The sequence below is a fragment of the Balaenoptera physalus genome (assembly GCF_965194825.1).
Source record: "Balaenoptera physalus genome assembly, chromosome: 4".
NCBI classification, from domain to species: Eukaryota; Metazoa; Chordata; class Mammalia; order Artiodactyla; family Balaenopteridae; genus Balaenoptera; species Balaenoptera physalus.
This window is the reverse complement of record NC_138891.1, coordinates 4,402,228-4,420,488: the sequence shown is the minus strand read 5'-3', so window position 1 is coordinate 4,420,488 and position 18,261 is coordinate 4,402,228. Positions and strand designations below refer to the sequence as shown.

General features: G+C 36.1%; 1 protein-coding gene across 1 annotated transcript in view; it reads right to left on the bottom strand.

Annotated features, from left to right (window-relative positions):
- The window catches only part of LOC309660304 (uncharacterized protein), an 897,320-nt gene extending 886,971 nt beyond the window's left edge, over positions 1-10,349 (bottom strand). The window contains exon 1 of the mRNA XM_082460816.1: positions 10,335-10,349. The gene's annotated coding sequence lies outside the window, so the exon portion shown is untranslated. The remainder of the gene's footprint in view (positions 1-10,334) is intronic.
- Positions 10,350-18,261: the final 7,912 nt, after the last annotated feature.

The following is an 18,261-nucleotide window of genomic DNA, read 5'->3' as shown; positions in this document are numbered from 1 at the left end:
CAGCCTACAAACTCCAGTGTTGGAAGCCTTGGCCAAACAACCAGTAAGAGAGGAACACAATCCCACTCATAAAAAAAAAAAAAAGAGACAGCAAAAAAATATGTCACACATGAAGGAACAAGGTAAAAAACTACAAGACCAAATAAATCAAGAGGAAATAGGCAATCTACCTGAAAAAGAATTCAGAGTAATGATAGTAAAGATGATCCAGAATCTTGGAAATAGAATGGAGGCACAGACTGAGAAAATACAAGAAATGTTTAACAAAGATCTAGAAGAACTAAAGAACAAAAAAACAGAGATGAAGAACACAATAACTGAAATGAAAAATACACTAGAAGGAATCAATAACAGAATAACTGAGTAAAAAGAACGAATAAGTGAGCTGGAAGACAAAATGGTGGAAATAACTGCTGAGGAGCAGAATAAAGAAAAAAGAATGAAAAGAATTGAAGACAATCTCAAAGACCTCTGGCACAACACTAAATGCACCAACATTCGAATTATAGGGGTCCCAGAAGAAAAAGAGAAAAGGAAAGGGTCTGAGAAAATATTTGAAGAGATTATAGTCAAAAATTTCCCTAACATGGGAAAGGAAATGGTCACCCAAGTGCAGGAAGCACAGAGAGTCCCATATAGGATAAACCCTAGGAAAAACACACCAAGACACATATTAATCAAACTATCAAAAATTAAATTCAAAGAAAAAATATTAAAAGCAGCAAGGGAAAAACAAAAAATAACATACAAAGGAATCCCCATAAAGTTATCAGCTGATTTTTCAGCAGAAACTCTGCAGGCCAGAAGGGAGTGGCAGGATATACTTAAAGTGATGAAAGAGAAAAACCTACAACCAAGATTATTCTACCCAGCAAGGATCTCATTCAGATTCGACAGAGAAATCAAAAGCTTTATAGACAAGCAAAAGCTAAGAGACTTCAGCACCACCAAAGCAGCTTTACAACAAATGCTAAAGAAACTTCTCTAGGAGGGAAACACAGAGAAGAAAAAGACCCACAAAAACAAACCCAAAACAATTAAGAAAATGGTAATAGGAACGTACATATCGATAATAGTCTTGAATGTAAATGGATTAAATGCCTCAACCAAAAGACACAGACTGGCTAAATGGATACAAAAACAAGACCCATATATATGCTATCTACAAGAGACCCACTTCAGACTAGGGACACACACAGACTGAAAGTGAAGGGATGGAAAATGATATTCCCTGCAAATGGAAATCAAAAGAAAGCTGGAGTAGCAATACTTGTATCAGATAAAATAGACTTTGAAATAAAGACTGTTACAAGAGATAAGGAAGGACACTGCATAATGATCAAGGGATCAATCCAAGAAGAAGATATAACAATTATAAATATATATGCACCCAACATAGGAGCACCTCAATACATAAGGCAAATGCTAACAACCACAAAAGGAGAAACTGACAGTAACACAATGATAGTAGGGGACTTTAACACCCCACTTACACCAATGGACATATTATCCAGACAGAAAATAAATAAGGAAACACAAGCTTTAAATGACACAATAGACCAGATAGATTTAATTCGTATTTATAGAACATTCCACCCGAAAGTGGCAGAATACACTTTCTTCTCAAGTGCACATGGAACATTCTCCATGATAGATCACATCTTGGGTCACAAATCAAGCCTCCGTAAATTTAAGAAAACTGAAATCATATCAAGCATTTTTTCTGACCACAACTCTATGAGATTGGAAATCAATTACAGGAAAAAAACTGTAAAAAACGCAAATACATGGAGGCTAAACAGTGCACTACTAAATAACCAAGAGATCACTGAAGAAATCAAAGAAGAAATAAAAAAATACATAGAAACAAATGACAACGAAAACACGATGACCCAAAACCTATGGGATGCAGCAAAAGCAGTTCTAAGAGGGAAGTTTATAGCAATTCAATCTCACCTCAAGAAACAAGAAAAATCTCAAATAAACAATCTAACCCTACACTTAAAGCAACTAGAGAAAGAAGTACAAAGAAAACCCAAAGTCAATAGAAGGAAAGAAATCATAATGATCAGAGCAGAAATAAATGAAACAGAAACGAAGAAAACAATAGCAAAGATCAATAAAACTAAAAGCTGTTTCTTTGAGAAGAGAAACAAAATTGATAAACACTTAGCCACACTCATCAAGAAAAAAGAGAGAGGATGCAAATCAATAAAATTAGAAATGAAAAAGGAAAAATCACAACTGACACTGCAGAAATACAAAGGATTATAAGAGACTACTACAAACAACTATATGCCAGTAAAATGGACAACCACAAAGAAATGGACAAATTCTTGGAAAGGTGCAATTTTCTAAGACTGAACCAGGAAGAATTAGAAAATATAAACAGACCTATCACAAGTAATTAAATTGAAACCGTAATTAAAAATCTTCCAACAAACAAAAGTCCAGGACCAGATGGCTTCACAGGCAAATTGTATATAGCATTTAGAGAAGAGCTAACACCGATACTTCTCAAACTCTTCCAAAAAGTTGCCGAGGGAGAAACACTCCCAAATTCATTCTACGAAGCCACCATCACCCTGATACCAAAACAAGAAAAAGATATCACAAAAAAAGAAAATTATAGACCAATATCACTGATGAACATAGATGTAAAAATCCTGAACAAAATACTAGCAAACAGAATCCAACAACACATTAAAAGGATCATACACCAAGATCAACTGGAATTTATCCCAAGGATGCAAGGATTGTTCAGTATACACAAATCAATCAATGTGGTACACCACATCAACAAATTAAAGAATAAAAACCATATGATCATCTCAATAGATGCAGAAAAAGCTTTTTGACAAAATTCAACACCCATTTATGGTAATAACTCTCCAGAAAATGGGCATAGAGGGAAGCTACCTCAACATAATAAAGGCCATATATGACAAACCCACAGCCAGCATCATACTCAATGGTGAAAAACTGACAGCATTTCCACTAAGATCAAGAACAAGACAAGGATGTCCACTCTCACCACTCTTATTCACCATAGTTTTGGAAGTCCTAGCCACGGCAATCAGAAAATAAAAAGAAATAAAAGGAATACAAATTGGAAAAGAAGAAGTAAAACTGTCACTGTTTGCAGATGAAATGATACTATACATAGAAAATCCTAAAGATGCCACCAGAAAACTACCAGAACTAATTAGTGAATTTGGTAAGGTTGCAGGATACAAAATTAATGCACAGAAATCTCTGGCATTCCTATACACCAACAATGAAAAACCAGAAAAAGAAGTTAAAGAACACTCCCATTTACCACTGCAACAAAAAGAATAAAATGCCTAGGAATAAACCTGTCTAAGGAGGCGAAAGACTTGTACTCAGAAAACTATAAGACACTGATGAAAGAAACCAAAGATGACATAAGCAGATGGAGAAATATACCATGCTCTTGCATTGGAAGAATAAATATTGTGAAAATGACTATACTACCCAAAGCAATCTACAGATTCAGTGCAATCCCTATCAAATTACCAATGGCATTCTTCACAGAATTAGAATAAAAAATTTTACAATTCGTATGGAAACACAAAAGACCCCATATAGCCTAAGCAATCTTGAGAAAGAAAAATGGAGTTAGAGGAATCAGGCTCCCTGACTTCAAACAATACCACAAAGCTACAGTAATCAAGATAGTATGGTACTGGCACAAAAACAGACATATAGATCAATTGTACAGAATAGAATGCCCAGAGAAACCCACGCACATATGGGCACCTAATTTATGACAAAGGAGGCAAGAACATACAATGGAGAAAAGACAGCCTCTTCAACAAGTGGTGCTGGGAAAACTGGACAGCTACATGTAAAAGAATGTAGAACACTACCTAACACCATACACAAAAATAAACTCCAAATGGATTAAAGACTTAAATAAATTTGACCAGACACTACAAAACTCTTAGAGGAAAACATAGGAAAAACACTCTTTGACATAAACCACAGTAAGATCTTTTTTGATGCACCTCTTGAGTAATGGAAATAAAAACAAAAATAAACAAATGGGACCTAATGAAACTTAAAAGCTTTTGCACAGCAAGGGATACCATAAACAAGACAAAAAGACAACCCTCAGAATGGGAGAAAATATTTGCAAATGAAACAACAGACAAAGGATTAATCTCCAAAATACACAAACAGCTCATGGAGCTCAATATCAAAAAAAACCCCAAGCCGTCCAGTTAGAAAATGGGCAGAAGACCTAAACAGACATTTCACCAAGGAAGACATAAAGATGGGCAATAGGCACATGAAAATATGCTCAACATCACTAATTATTAGAGAAATGCAAATCAAAATGACAATGAGGTATCACCTCATGCTTGTCAGAATGGCCATTATCAAAAAATCTAGAAACAATAAATGCTGGCAAGGGTGTGAAGAAAAGAGAACCCTCCTGCACTGTTGGTGGGAATGTAAATGGATACAGCCACTATGGAGAACAGTATGGAGGTTCCTTAAAAAACTAAAAATAGAACTACCATATGACCCAGCAATCCCACTACTGGGCATATACCCTGAGAAAACCATAATTCAAAAAGAGACATGTACCACAATGTTCATTGCAGCTCTATTTACAATAGCCAGGACATGGAAGCAACCTAAGTGTCCATCGACAGATGAATGGATAAAGAAGATGTGGCACATATATACAATGGAATATTACTCAGCTATAAAAAAAATGAAATCGAGTTATTTGCAGTGAGGTGGATGGGCCTAGAGTCTGTCATACAGAGTGAAGTAAGTCAGAAAGGGAAAAACAAATACCGTATGCTAACGCATATTTATGGAATCTAAAAAAAAAAAGGTACTGATGAACCTAGTTGCAGGGCAGGAATAAAGATATAGACATAGAGAATGGACTTGAGGACACAGCATGGGAGGGGGAAACTGGGGCAAAGTGAGAGCAGCATTGACATATATTCACTACCAAATGTAAAATAGTTAGCTAGTGGGAAGCAGCTGCATAGCACAGGGAGATCAGCTCGGTGCTTTGCGATGACCTAGAGGGGTGGGATAAGGAGGGTGGAAGGGAGGCTCAAGAGGGAGGGGATATGGGGATATATGTATGCATGTGGCTGATTCACTTTGTTGTACAACAGAAACTGACACAGTATTTTGAACCAATTATACTCCAATAAAGATCTATTAAAAAAAAAAAGGGTCAAAGATAGGTGTTCTATCTCAGATTAATGGCTATTCTCAAAGCTTTTGCTACTGAATCTAGCCATTTCTTTCATCATTAAGTATACAATAAGCACATCCTTATTGTTTCAGATACTTCTCTCTCCCTGAAAGCTCATTTTATAACTAAAAATATTCAGACCAAAAAATAAATAAATAAATAAGTAGTTACTTTGTGGAAACCATGTATATCTACCCACAGTAAGAAAGGGTAAATAATAATGATACTGATATACATATGAGTTCTTGTAGCATAGCATCATTATCTCAAGTTAGAGAAAAGTGAAAACCACCGGGCAGTCCAAGATGGTGGCATGGAAAGATCCTGAAGTCACCTCTTCCCATGGATATGCCAAATGTATAGCTGCATATGGAAAAATGTCCTCTGAAAAAGGAATGAAATCAGGCTTTACTGCTCCTGCACAACAACGGATAAAAGAGCCATATCAAGATGGATAGCAGAGGCAGAGGCAGAGATGTGGACTCATCCAAACCCCACCCCCGTGTGGTGACCCACAATAGGGAGGGATCTCACAAGTCTGAGCTTCTCCCAAGGAAGAGAGGGCTTTGTGCCCTGCATCAGGCATCCCAACTCTTGGGACCTGCACCAGAGAGATGAACCCCCTTATGTTTGGTTTAGAAAACTGTTGGGGCTTCTGTCCAGGGGACCCAGAGGGCCGTTGGGAACTGAGATTCTCCTTTTAAAGGGCTTCCTGGGCTTCCCTGGTGGCACAGTGGTTGAGAATCTGCCTGTCAATGCAGGGGACACGGGTTCGGGCCCTGGTCTGGGAAGATCCCACATGCCGCGGAGCAACTAGGCCCGTGATCCACAAGTACTGAGCCTGCGCGTCTGGAGCCTGTGCTCCGCAGCAAGAGAGGCCGCGATAGTGAGAGGCCCACGCACCGCGATGAAGAGTGGCCCCTGCTTGCCACAACTAGAGAAAGCCCTCGCACAGAAACAAAGACCCAACACAGCCAAAAATAAATAAATAAATAAAATAAATTAAAGGGCTTCGTGTGATCTCAATCTCTCTAGAACCCAATGCAAAAGCAGCAGTTTGAAAAGCACTTAGTCTATGTGGAGGAGATTCATTTGCTAATCTTAAAGCATCTGCTGGAGGGGCAGGGGAGATCTGAGACTCTCTTTGGAGACAGAGGTGCTGGAGGATGACATTATTGTCCTCTCCATCTACCTGCTACCACAGGTGGGTATGCAAATGCAGCACATTCCTGCTGCCTTGCTAAGGCCAGCTGCTGCAGCACTCAATCCGTCCCTGGCTGGGACCAGCAAGCACAAGAGGTCACAACGTTCTCCTGGTCCCTTGCTAAGACTGGTATATACACACAGAATCTTTGTGCTAAAGCTGGTGGGTGTGTGCAGTCAAGGCATTTTCTCACTGCCTTAATAAAGCCAGCAGGTGTGCCAGCTGCCTCACTAAAGCAGGTGGGCATGTGCAATCCACACAGGGGATGCCTCTTGATCACCTGGCCCTGGTGGCCAAAGGGGCTTGAGTTTTGGGGCTCCAAAGGATAGTAACAATTGGAAAGACAGTTCTTGGCAAGCTACCACCTGCCCAAACAAAAAGAAAGCTGGGGTAGCAATACTCAGACAAAATAGACTTTAAAACAAAGACTGTGATAAAAGACAAAGAAATGCATTAAATAATAACAAAGGGGTAAATCCAACAAGAAGATACAATATTTGTAAGTATATATGCACCTAACATAGGAGCACCAACATATATAAAGCAAATATTAACAGGCCTAAAGGGAGAAATTGACAGAAATACAATACTAGTAGGGAAATTTAACAATCCATACATCAATGGATAGATCATCCAGACAGAAAACCAACAAGGAAACATTGGCATTAAGCAACACATTAGATCAGATATACTTAACAGATGTATATAGAACAGTCCACCCCAAAGCAGCAGAATATCCATTCTTCTCAAGTGAACATGGAACATTCTCCAAGATAGGTCACATGTTAGGCCACAAAACAAGTCTCAATAAAATTTAAGAAGATTGAAATCATATCAAGCATCTTTTCTGATCACAGTGTTATGAAACTTGAAATTAATTGCAAGAAGAAAACTGAAAAAAGTCACAATATGTGGAGATTAAACAACATGCTACTGAACAACCATTGGGTGAACAAAGAAATCAAAGGAGAAATTAAAAACTACCTAGAGACAAGTTAGAATGGAAATATGACATGCCAAAATCTACGGCACGCAGCAAAAGAAGTTCTAAGAGGAAATTTCATAGGAATACAGGTCTACCTCAAGAAAAAAGAAAAATCTCAAATAAATAAACAATCTAACTTTACATCTAAAGAAACTAGAAAAAGAGGAACAAACAAAGCTTAAAGTTAGCAGAAAGAAGGAAATAATAAAGATCAAAGGAGAAATAAATGAAATAGAGAATAAAAAGACAATGGAAGAGACCAATGAAATTAAGAGCTGGTTCTTGGAAAAGATAAAATTGACAAGCCTTTAGCTAGACTCCCCAGGAAAAAAAGGAAGAGGGCTCAAATAAAAATCAGAAAAGAAAGAGAAGTTACAACACATACCACAGAAATACAAAGGATCATAAGAGGCTACTAGAAACAACTATATGGCAACAAATTGGACAACCTAGAAAAAAATGGATAAATTCTTAGAATTATACAATCTTCCAAGACTGAATCAAGAAAAACTAAAAAAAATCTAAATAGATCAAGTACTAGTAAGAAAATTTAATCAATAATCATAAACCTTCCAACAAACAAAAGTCCTGCACCAGACAGCTTCCCTGGTGAATTCTACCAAACATTCAAATATTTAATACCTATCTTTCTCAAAATCTTCCAAAATATTGAAGAGGAGTGAATGTTTCCGAACAAATTTTACAAGGCCAACATAACAGTGATACCAAAGCCAGATGAGGACACCACAAAAAAAAAAAGAAAGAAAGAAAGAAAATTACAGTCCAATATCCCTGATGAACATAGATGCAAAAATCCTCAACAAAATATTAGCAAACTGAATTCAACAATACATTAAAAGCATCATACACCATGATCAAGTGGAATTTACTCCAGGGATGCAAAGATTGTTGAACATATGCAAATAAATCAACCTGATACACCACATTAACAAAATGAAGGGTAAAAAATCATAGGATCATGTCAATAGATGCAAGAAAATATTTGACAAAATTCACCATCCATTTATGGTAAAAACTCTCAACAAAGTGGGTGATATAGAGGGAATGTACTTCAACATAATAAAGACTGTATATGACAAACCCACAGCTAACATCATTCTCACTGGTGAAAAGCTGAAAGCATTTCCTCTGAGATCAGAAACAAAACAAGGATGCCCACTCCACCCACTTTTATTTAACATAATACTGGAAATCCTTGCCAGAGCAGTTAGGCAAGAAAAATAAATAAAAGCCATCCAAACTGGAAAGGAAGAAGTAAAACTCACTTTTTGCAGATGACATGATTTTATATATAGAAAACCCTAAAAGATGCCACCCAAAACTGTTAGAACTAATAAGCAAATTCAGTAAAATGAAATGGTACAAAATCAATATACAAAAGTCAGTAGTGTTTCTGTACACTAACAAGTAACAACTATCAGAAAGATAAATTAAGAAAACAATTCCATTTACAACTGCATCCAAAAAAAAAAAAAACCCTAGGGATTAATTTAATCAAGGAGGTGAAAGACCTGTACACTGTACATGTAAAAGAATAAAACTAGACCACTCTGTCACACCATACACAAAAATCAACTCCAAATGGATTAAAGATTGAACATAAGACCTAAAACCATAAAACTCCTAGAATAAAATGTAAGCAGTAAGCTACTTGACATCTGTCATGGCAATGAATTTTTGGATCTGACTCCAAAAGCAAAGGCAATAAAAGCAAAAATAAACAAGTAGATAAAACACATAGACAACTACATAAAACTAAAAAGGTTCTGCACAGCAAAGGACACCATCAACAAAATGAAAAGAAAACCCACTGAATGGGATAAAATATTTGCAAATCATATATCTGATAAGGAATTAATATCCAAAATATATAGAGAATTCAAAAAACTCAATAGCAAAAAACAAAAATCCCACAAATAATCAAATTAAAATATGGACAGAGGATTTGAATAGATATTTTTCCAGAGAAGACATACAGATGGCCAACAGGCACATGAAAAGATGCTTAACATCACTAATTATTAGGGAAATGAAAATCAAAACCATGAGATATTACCTCATGCCTGTTAGAATGGCTATTATCAAATAGACAAGAAATAACAAACGTTGGCAAAAATGCAGAGAAAATGGAACCCTAGCACATTGCTGGTGGGAATGTAATTTTGTGCAGTCACCATGGAAAACAGTATGGAGGTTCCTCAGAAAATTAAAAATAGAACTACCATATGATCCAGCAGTTCCACTTCTCGATATTTATCCAAAGAAAACGAAAACACTAATTCAAAAAGATATCTGCACCCCCATGTTCATTGCAGCATTATCTACAGTAGCCAAAATATGGAAACAACCTAAGTGCCCATTAATGGATGAATGGATAAAGAAGTGGTATATATATATATATATATATATATATATATATATATATATATATATATATATATATATATATATATATATATATACACTAGGGAATACTATTTGGTTATAAAAGAGAACTAAATCTTGACGAATTAAATGAGCAGACCTAAAGGGAATTATGTTAAGCAAAATAAGTCAGACAGAGAAAGACACATACCATATGATTTCATTTATATGTGGAATCTAAAAAACAAAAGAGCAAAATAAAACCAGGATCATAGATACAGAGAACAGATGGTGGTTGCCGGGGGCGGGGAGTGGGTGAAAAGGATGTTGGGGTCAAGAGATACAAACTTCTAGTTATAAAATAAATACGTCATGGGAATGTAAAAAAAAAGTATGAAAACCGTGTTCTTACACTGTAAAACTGCTAGATGAATGTTACGACTTTATAATTTTTAAAATTGCTTTAAAAATTGCATGTAAAAGTTGGAATAAAATTGTTTTTGAAATGTGACACCGGAAAAGGCAATATTCAAAACTGCTACTAATGTATGTAATATTAAATATGCATGTGCAACTAAGTGAATTAAATATTATACTAATGTAAAGAGTCCATCTACATTACTTAAAGTTTATATTTCCATGAGAGCAGAGATATTTGTATATTTTGTTTACTGTTGGATACCATGTGCATCAGACAGTGATTGGCATATACTGGGCATTCAATAAATGTTTATTGAATGAGTAAATATAATTAGCTTAAAAATCTCCTTTAATCTCTCACTTGGAATAGAGTGAATTTACTTATGCTCAGGATATCATTATATTGAAACATATATAGTAGCCCCATACTTTTGTTGAGTTTGAGGAGTGGATTCATGAGGGAACAAAAATGAAAATATCTTCACACTGTTTAAGATCTGTTTATGCTGGTATCTGTACTGAGTATTATTTCTTAATCTCTCTTTTAAAATGTTAGTACTATTGTCAAAACACCTAGGTCCTCTTACTACAAAACATAGTGTGAACTAAACCAATAAAATTTATTGGGTAGAACATATGTATTTTATAGGCAAATATTCCAGAAGTAGATAACATGAGCCCTTCAAAGTTTATTATTTTTTTTTCTCAGTTGTTTTAATGAAGGACAGTGGATTTTTCTATGTGTATGGAAGCACTGACAAATAAATCTGTGTTGTGACCAGGCCTATCTGCTTATCAGTTTGGAAGGACTGCCTGCTGACTACTAAAATTAATGAAGTGAAACAACTCCTAGGACAACTTCAGGGAAGAATAAAATGTTCTGAGCTATAGTTTCCTCACCAGTAACAAAAAAGGAATTGGAATAAGTACTTTATAAAGACCATTTTAGCTCTAAAATTTCCATACTTCTAAGCTACTTGTCAGCATTTCAGTGCATGTAAAATGAGATTCTTTGTATAATTTGCTTGTTGTGTCTTGTACTTTGAGCACTTACCTGCTTTGAGATTATCCTTTACCCTAATTAAGGATGGATGAGTCATTTGCACTAAAAGCCAATTACTATACAGCTACCCTTGCAAGAAGCCTGTGGCATTTCTTCGCATTACACAAGCTATAGAGGGTCCTGATTGCTCAACTCGCTTGTGCATTCAGTTAGCATGTCCTTCAGCATCAGTAATTGTCAGAATTGGGCAAGGCTGGAATTCCATGTAGTCCCTGAAATGATTGTTGTTTTATATTGAACTGCTTCCAGGGTGCCAGTCTTGCAGTAGGCTCCTATGGAGTGAATACCTACTTCGCCCTAAGGAAAGTTCTATGCACCATGGGGAATCCAAAAAAAGGAAGGCGCAGTCTTGAGCAATATATTCTGGGACTGGAGTTTCTCTTTTCATATTTGTTTCTCTTTGGTTTTTAGAATGTCAGTAACATTCATACACATAGAGAAGCAATAGGGAGTAACATGCATGGAGTTACATGCTAGGGCTCTGGAGTAAGAATTCTTGAATTGGTTGGGAAACTTATACTAAATGAACCCTAGGATCTCTTCCAACTCTACAATTTCATGATACTTTCCCTTTACACTCTCTTAAATAATAAGAAACTCATGCATCCATACATGAAGAAGCTGTGTCACATTTCAGTGCTTTGGTCTGTGTTTTTGTACTGGCCATGTCTCCCCATACCTTCTCTCCTTAGTAACCTTTGAGAGTCAGATCAGGTACCATTGCTAACCACACCTCAGGTCCAGATGGGCGATCCCACTTCTCTGTTGTCATGGCAACATGTCTACACACATATGGTAGCACTCTTCATTTTCTTGACCACGGGTTAACTTTTTTTTTTTTTTTTAACATCTTTATTGAAGTATAATTGCCTTACAATGGTGTGTTAGCTTCTGCTTTATAACAAAGTGAATCAGTTATACATATACAATATGTTCCCATTTCTCTTCCCTCTTGCATCTCCCTCCCTCCCACCCTCCCCATCCCACCCCTCTAGGTGGTCACAAAGCACCGAGCTGATCTCCCTGTGCTATGTGGCTGCTTCCCACTAGTTATCTATTTTACATTTGGTAGTGTATATATGTCCATGACACTCTCTTACCCTGTTTACAAACCTTTGTATACTCATAGCTTAGTTGGTTGCCCACTAAATTTATGTTGAATGGAACTTTAGAAATTCTGACATCTGATACAAAATGCAGTCAAAATCTCTCATTTAGCAGTTAAAATCCATACTGGATTCCATTCTGACTGCTAAGGGATCTACAAAAAAAAAAAAAAAATCACCCAGGGACTGGGAATTATGATCCAGTACAGTGTGTTTGAAGGCATTTTTGGAAGAAAATAAAGCCATTTTCTATTTGTACATTTCGAATTCAATGTGTATTCGATAAACCAATTTTAGCAATGGTTGTTGCCGTGGCGGTTGTGATGGTTGGTGGTGTTCCGGTTGTTTCTGTTATTGCTAGTCATAATATCTGCTTCTAGGTCTATTTTCTTCTACTTCTTAACATTCTTAAAGGCAGAAAATGTTTTCAGTTTGTAACCTTATAACCTAACAAGAGGCCAAGTTAAGTGTCCATTTTAAAAAATTTCTCTCTAAATATCTCATGAAACAGAGCGTGAATACATTTTTTCCCCTACAGAATCCTTAGCTTTTTTAAAAAGAAGGATTCATTCATTCATTCACAAACATTTCCTGTTTGCAGAGTATATGCCAGGCAGTATGCTAGACACTCGAGTGCAATTGTAAACCAAAGAACTATGATCACTGACCCCATGGACCCTGCCATCCACTAGGAAATACAGGAAGTTCCTAGACACCTACCTGGGCACATAGTGGGAACAGAGATGAGCAGGGTCTGTCAGAGCACCTAGAAGGGGCACTTAAAACACATCGCAGTATTAGGTTTAGTGGAGGGACCATTAAAGCTAAAATATTTACTATCAGGCCATTTGCAGAGAAAGTTTGCTAACCCCTGAGCTAGAGGGTTGGCGAGGCTAACGGTCCAACACGGCCTCACTCACATGTCTGGCGTCTGTCTGGGTATTGGTTGGGTTGCATCCCTTTTCTTCTCCATCACTCTCATCATTCAATAGGTTAGACTAGGCTTCCTCAGAACACAGTGGTCTCAGGATTTCATGAGTGTGAAGGCAGAAGTTGCAAGAAGCTTCAGAACTCAACCCACACTTTCATCACTATCAGAGTAAGACTCAAGATCAGCCCAGTTTCAAGAAGTTGGACAAATAAACTTTTATTAGTTAATGGGAGGAGTGTCAATACTGTTTCCATGCCCCTCTGCACTGCTGTATTACCCTGTAAGTGCTGTTTTAGTTGCATCCCATAAATTTTGATAGGCTGTGTTTTTATTATTTTAACGCTCTGCCACATTCAAGAATAAAATGCGTGTATCTTGATTGGGGTATAATTATACCAGTGTATAGTTTTGTCAAAGTTCATCAAGCTGTACACTTAAAATGTGTGCATTTAATGTAATCAAATTATACCTCAAAAAAGTCTAATGGGACCATGGGACCAGAGAGCTAAGAAGTGACCAAATGTATCCGTCAGGGTTCTCCAGGGAAACACAAAAAGAGATTATATATAAGTGTGTGTGTATTTATATACATACATGTATCACGTACATATATTTATGTATATGTGTGTGTATATATATATACAGTCATGTAGAGAATGATTTATTTTAAGAAACTGGCTCATGCAGTTGTGGAGGCTAGCAAGTTTGAAATCTGTAGGGCAGGCTGGCAGACTGGAAACTCAGGCAGGAGGTGATGCTGCAGTTTTGAGGGTAAAAGTTCTTTTTCTCTGGGAAACTTCCGTTTTTGCTCTAAAGGCCTTCAACTGATTGGATGAGGTCCACCCACACTGTCAAGTTCATTTTACTTACAATGACTTGATTGCAGATGTTAATCACAGCAATACCTAGATTAGTCTTTGATTAATATAGCCCAGCCAAGTTGACACATCTCATGGTACATGCTTGTAACATATACACATTGATACTTCTATTTTACATAAAGCCAAAAATTATCTTTTTGCCCTTACAAACAAAAGCCAGTTTAAAATTAGTCCCTTAAAAACTATTTTTATGCATTTATAATTTTATGTGAGGTGTAGCTAACTTTTAACAAACACTTCTTTCCTTTTCTATTAGGTTATATCCTGAATCATCATAGAGATCTTGGTTTCTTATGGAAAAACAGTCTAACTGATATTTCTGTGAGCCACTAATAAAAAAAACCCAAAAAACACCTACTCTGAACAACTAAACAGAAAATCAGTGAGGCTATAGTAGACTTGAGTACCACCACCAACCAACTTGACCTAATTGACATACATAGAACCTTCCACTAACACAGCAGAATATATAATGCATACTATTTTTGAGCAAGTATTGAATATTCTTTGGGGTAGACCATAGACTAGGCAATAAAACAAGTCACAATATTTTTAAAGAGGATTTAAATCATGCAAAGAATGTTCTCTGACTACCATGGAATAAAATTATGAATCAACAGTGAAAGAAATCTGAGAAATTCTCAACTATCTGAAAATTAAAAACCATAGTTGTAAATTACTAATATATCAAAGAAGAAATCACAAGGGAAATTTTGAAATACCAAACTAAATATAAACACAACTGAACAAAAATAAGTCATATTAATATTTATGAAATGCAGTTAAATCAGTGTTTAGAGGTAATGTTATATCATTAAACACATATTAGAATGGAAGAATATAATCTAGACTTGCTTCTTAAGAAGCTGGCCAAAAGAAAAGATAATCAAAGCCAAAATAAAAAAATAAAGATCAGAACAGAAATCAGTAAGATACAAAACAGAAAACAATAAAGAAAATCAGTGAAACCAAAATTTAGTCCTTTGAAAAGCAAAATTAATAAAATTTTATCTACACTGACCAAGAAAAAGAGAGATGATACAAATTACCAAAATTAGGAATTAAAAAAAAAGCTATATCTCTGCAGAGCACAGAGAAATTAAAAAGATTAAATGGGAATATCATAAAAAGCTTTATAACAATACATTGGACAGCTTAGATAAAATGGAGAAATTTCTAGAAAGACACAATTTACTAAAACTGACTCAAGAAGAAACAATATCTGAATAGACTTATATATTAAAAAAATTAGTAATGAAAAAATGAATATTTTATTACTCAAGGCCCAGATGATTTCACTGGTGAATTCTAACAAATATTTAAGTAAAAAATAATGCCAATCCAAAACAAACTCAGAAAATAGAGAAGATTAAATTCCCAATTAAATTTGTGAGGCCAAGATTACCCTGATTCCAAAGCCAGACAACAACATCACAAGAAAAGAAAGCAATGGTGGTAACATGGTATAATTTGGTGATCTGGGGGGGAATAATGTATCTTTTCATATTAGTTGGCAATATCTGTTAACCCAAAGCAATGGAATAACTTCATTTGGTTACATTTATGGATACAACAGAACTGATTTTTTTTAAATGTTTATTTTGTATTGGAGTACAGTTGATTTACAATGTTGTGATAGTTTCAGGTGTACACCAAAGTGATTCAGCTATACATATACATATATCTGTCTTTTTCAAAATATTTTCCCATTTAGGTTATTACAGAATATCGAGCAGAGTTCCCTGTGCTATACAGTAGGTCCTTGTTGGTTATCTATTCTAAATATAGTAGTGTGCATGTCAATCCCAAACTCCCAATTTATCCCTCCCCCTCAACTTTCTCCTTTGGTAACCATAATTTTTTTTTCTAAGTCTGTGCATCTGTTTCTGTTTTATAAATATGTTCATTTGTATCATAGTTTAGATTCCACATATAAGGGATAGTGTATGATATTTGTCTTTCTCTGTCTGACTTACTTCACTTAGTATGATAATCTCCAGGTCCATCTGTGTTGCTGCAAATGGCATTATCTCATTCTTTTTAATGGCTGAGTAATATTCCACTATATATATATGTACCACATCTTCTTTATCCATTCCTCTGTTGATGGACACTTAGGTTGCTTCCATGTCTCGGCTACTGTGAATAGTGCTGCTATGATCATTGGGGTGTGTGTATGTTTTCAAATTATGGTTTTCTCTGGATATACAACCAGGAGTGGGATTGCTGGATCATATGGTAGCTCTATTTTTAGTTTTTTGAGGAACCTCCATACTGTTCTTCATAGTGGCTTCACCAATTTACATTCCCACCAACAGTGTAGGAGGGTTACAATAGAACTGATTTTTGAGAGCTTATTCTGTACTAATCACTGTGCTGAGCATTGGCGAATCAGAGACAAGTGCTAGTCTCTATCTCTAAATTGCTCATTATCTTGTAGAAGAGGACAGAAATGTAATCGAATAGCTGTTCTTATTTTCCAAAAGCTCTATCATAATGCTGTGGGATGCAATGTTTTATAAAGGGAAAGGTTCAATCTCAGTGCTATCAAGAATTACTTAACAGAAAAGAACAAATGCTTAAACAGCCTTAAAAAATCTAGAGGACACTCATTTTTATGGTCAGGAATTTGGACTTTATCCTGAAGTTCAACATTTCTGAAAATGTGGGCAAATCACTTGGGCTACTAGATAAAGATGAAACTTCTGGGCCTGACCTTACAAATACGTAATCAGAATCTGTGGCACAGACTAGGAATTTTTAACAGCAGTGATTTTCTAAAGTTTAGGTCTATAATTAGTAACAAGGTGATATCAAAGGGTTTTGAAGGGGTTTATGGTAACATGAGCTAACTTTTAATTCTCCCTTTGGCCTCTGCTCAGTCAACTCTCCTACCCAACTGTTCTCTTCTTGATTCTCCTTAACTTCTTCCCCATTCTGGGCTCCACAAGCACCAACTCGGTCACTATGACTTTCAGAAGTCTCTACATCTTCCACCAGGCATCTGGCTTCTGAGTCTTGGTCTCAGTTCCTAGGGATCACAGTTTTACTAAATGGGTTGATTAAACCATGCACCCAAAGTCCATTCTATCCATACCATCTCATCTTAACCCAGACCTTGATCTTCTTAGCAAGTGCACATTAAATCCTTGGCTTGCTACCCAAACCTGCTACTTCAAATTTTCTCCCTCTAAAGGCCCACCATAATCCTCTTTACAGTTCTGTTTTCAGCAGATATCTTCCTTTGTTACTAATGAAATTACTCTTCTGGTGATTTTACATAATTATACGCAAGAAGAGTTAAAAAATACATTATATCTATACATGAGGTGGGAAATATATGACAATAGCATAAGAATTATCAAGAAATAGTTTCTATGCAGGGGAGACAGAGAGAAGCCCTTTCATAATCGTATCTTACTGGAAAGTGTTTTTCCATCAAGGAAAAACCACTGTTTTTCAATGCAGAGGGACAGATTTCAGAGTTGCAAGCATTGAGAACAAAGAGAGAGAACAAGCTTTGATAAAACCCTCAGAGAGGAAGGTCCTCAGAGGAACCGATAAACAGCTGTTAGAAAAGCAAACTTCCTTAAGTTCCAGAACTGAAGTGAAGTGAATAGTAGGTATTAATCAAAGGAGAAAGCTATGCACATACAGTTAATGAAGTTGCTGTATTATCAGCATGAACTTTGAACGCTGCTAACAAAGAACTGAAATGTCTCTGCCATTTGGGTGAGACCATTCAAACACAGACATCTTGGGACCAGGAACAGATGGGGCTTCGAAGAGACTCACTGAATGACTAAACACCAGAACAAGAAAAAAATAGCAGGGCAGAGGTATTTCCCTAAGGTTTTCACCAGTTCTTTATGGGAAATGCACTACAAATTTAACACCAGCATCATACCATATGTTGGAAGAGTTTGCTGTATATAATTTATAATCATGCTTACTTGAAGTGCTAGGTGAATTTTACCTTATATATTCCACCTAAAACTTTAATTACTCCAGGTCCTCTTATTGTCTTTTAAAAGTCTT